The 3,152-nt window shown below is 42.2% G+C and overlaps 1 long non-coding RNA gene across 1 annotated transcript; it reads right to left on the bottom strand.

Annotated features, from left to right (window-relative positions):
* Positions 1-240: 240 nt before the first annotated feature.
* On the bottom strand, positions 241-3,027 carry LOC132249288 (uncharacterized). The gene is made up of 3 exons (XR_009460691.1): positions 2,798-3,027; positions 2,008-2,154; positions 241-585 (listed from the first exon to the last, which is right to left on the bottom strand). It is a non-coding gene; the product is annotated as an uncharacterized LOC132249288 (long non-coding RNA).
* Between the last annotated feature and the right edge of the window lie 125 nt (positions 3,028-3,152).

Here is a 3,152-nt window from a genome sequence, read left to right as displayed (position 1 = left end):
TGAAAGGATTTGATGGAATAAAGTAGTTGAAGAATAGATCCAATATTCTGGAACCAAACAGACAGAAATGAAAATCTGGGCCTAAATCTGAACTCTACAGTTTAGGCCTTTCTCTAATTCTGACTAGACAAAGGAAAGTGGGGAGAAGTAAGGAAAAAGGACTAGGAGGGGAAAAAATGAGCAAAGAAGAAAAACAGGCTAACAAATGTAGCTAAAATGATAGTTTGTTGCTATCCTCAGTCCATAATGAGGGTATAAGTAAGAAAGAGCTAGATTTGCTGTTTCACATATGCTGATTAGACAAGGCTAATGGGCTGCTAAATAAGTCTCCAGTGGGGCTAATTATACACAAAAAACAGTCTGTATACTTGAGCTGCAGGGTTTTTTGGGGTTTGTTTTTTTTAGAAAATGTATATAATAAAATATTAGACTGCTGTCTGGGATACCAACATCACTTTTGTTAAACAACACTGCCTCACAAAATTAACACATTGTAAGACTATAACTAGATTTAGGAATCATGAATCACTTGGTGTAACAATAAGAACAGCCTCAATCATAAATCTTTTGGAGTTCTCAGATGACCTAAAGGGAATGAAAAGATCTGTTAAAGGTCTTATTTCTTATGTACTGTTTTGGAATAGACTTTCAAAGTTCAATCTCAAGTACACCAATGTCAAACTTCACTTGTTCAGTAAAGTTGGTATAAGACCCCAAGTGATCAGCGTTATAACTAAGACTCTTTTATTCAGATTGAATAACAAAATGTGGTTGTAAGCAAGTGCAGAGAGTGAATGGCCACACACCATTTCTTGGGGATTTCATGTAATAGAAAGATTATGTCTTTTTCAGGAGCAAGAAAGAGTTTAAAGCTTTATGATTACAAAACTTATCTTTCCTTTATGGCAGGGGTGTCGGATACAGCCCACAGAGCCCTGTCAACCATCCCATAGTACTGCCTATGAGTCTTGGAATGGACCCATACACCACTTAAGGTGAGCACTGGATTGGCCCTATATGCTTCACACAATGTGTGGGGCCAGGGAGGATGTGTGTTGCACAGGGAGTGCAAGGCCATTCCAGGATGCTTGCTGTACATGCTGCCTGCTCTAGCCAGTCTGGGACACCCACTGGATACAATACCAATGCAGGGCTGGTCCAGGATGTATGCTAGCCCTGCATGCTAGATCTGGCATGTGTGGCTGGTCTACAGGTTCAGTCTGGCCAAAAGACTGGCCCTGCACCATTTATCCAGCCTGTGAACAGCATTCATCTGGCCTACAGGGCTGGATGAGTTTAACACCCCTGTTCATGGTACTAACGATCCCTCAGATGATGGAGGTATATTCAGTTTATGGTTTTCTAAGGAAGGAATTGTTTTATATCTTTTCAAACTGATGATTCAGATCTAAGGAAAGGTTATGACAAATCTGGCTTCTGGTTATGACAAATGTTGAGAGACTGATTGACTTGCAGTAATTATCACAACTTTTGTTTGGATTCTGTAGAGTGAGTGAAGCATGTGCCACAAGAAACTGCTGTCAAAACACATGAAGGATGATCCAAAAATTATTTCTGCCTTAGCTGTTTTGTAGTCTACAAGAACTGAAGACTCCCAAGACCTTGGAGAAAAAAGCTAAAACCCTTCTTCATTTCCTGAATATGTACCAGTCCTTCTGCCATTGAGGCTGATAGGTATGTTATTACCAATTTAAACTGTAATGAGATCAAGTTATTTGCATTACACTGAAGACAGAGATGGACTGTTGAAGTAACATAGGTTAGTTTTGCCTACAAAATACAAATATTCTATTTATCTTTCTATGAATCGGATCTTACATGCCTTACTCAATCGAAAATCCTATTACTTTTTGAATAAGGCAGTTATTCTCAACCTTTTTAAGACTCAAGGCATCCATCCATAACTGTTGTGAATTGAACAGTACCCCACTTTAAAATTTGATTTATTACAGTGCTTGCCTCCTTGCAGTGGAGGCAGGGACCTACCAGTCAGGGAGAGCATGAGCTTGTTATCTCTTTATCTCTTCACACTCCTGGTGCTCTAGCTGGCACTTGATTGAGAATCACTGGCACACGGAATAGGTTTGTTACAATTCTTTCTCACAAACATATTTTTCCCCCTCAGGCAACAAGCTAGAATCAGGAAAGGATAAATATGTTAAGAAGTTACTGACTCGTGAAATTACTTTATCTGCTTAATTTTATAAGATAGATCTAAGAAGGAAGTTGGATTTCTCTCAGGTCTGTATTAGTTAAAAAGAATTAAAGATAAATTCTAATAACAGGTGCCAGATATTCTCTTTTGTACATCACACTTCCTGGGGAAACTTGGGGAGCATTTTGACACAAAGTAAAGAAGAAATGCTATACTGAAGGCTTCTTAGATAGCCACAGAATGTATTTACTGTACTATTATCAACGTATTTACTCCAGGCTCCCTAATACCTGAGGGTTGCTAAGAGCCTATGCTTCAGGTAGCAAAACAAGACCCGCCAAAAACTTAGAAAAGGTATTTCTGCCATCTAGTGGAAAAATTAAAAATTGCACTGGTTTTGCATCCATCAAAAGTGCCTTCATGGGTGGAAACACACGTCTCTTGACACCTCGTGTGTGTGGCCGTAACATTTTTTATGGCCACACAAAGGCTGAGCAAATAGATGTCGATACCCGTTGTTGCACCACGTCAAAAGGAAAAGCAGTGGCACAAAGCTGGTAATAGAGGGCGCACCTACACGCTCATTAATTCACCATAATTATGGCAGGGCACATTTAGTACCTGTAAAAACTTAATCGGCGCTACTGCACACTAGCGCAAACGAACACTTTTTGTGTGATGCTTAATGCTCGTTGGACTAATGTCCTGCGCACTAGCAGGGTTTTGGCCGCCCTGCCAACGCGCGGTAGAACTAGTCCAATGGGCATTAAGTGCCCCGTGCAGACGCGCCAACTCTGCCGCGCACTGCGACTTCGCGCCACCTCCCCCTTCAGCCACACCCGCACCCCACTGCCGCGAGCTCCCGCTACGCATGCGCGGCTTTGAGCCGGTCCCACGCTCGGCTTCCACAGGGCCCGCGGGCGGGCAGCGCGCACGCGCACCCCGCGCACTCCATTTCCCAGCAGGTCCCGCGCCG

This window comes from Alligator mississippiensis, chromosome 3, assembly GCF_030867095.1.
Source record: "Alligator mississippiensis isolate rAllMis1 chromosome 3, rAllMis1, whole genome shotgun sequence".
NCBI classification, from domain to species: Eukaryota; Metazoa; Chordata; order Crocodylia; family Alligatoridae; genus Alligator; species Alligator mississippiensis.
The sequence above is the reverse complement of the archived record's forward strand: the minus strand, read 5'-3'. Positions and strand labels throughout refer to the sequence as shown.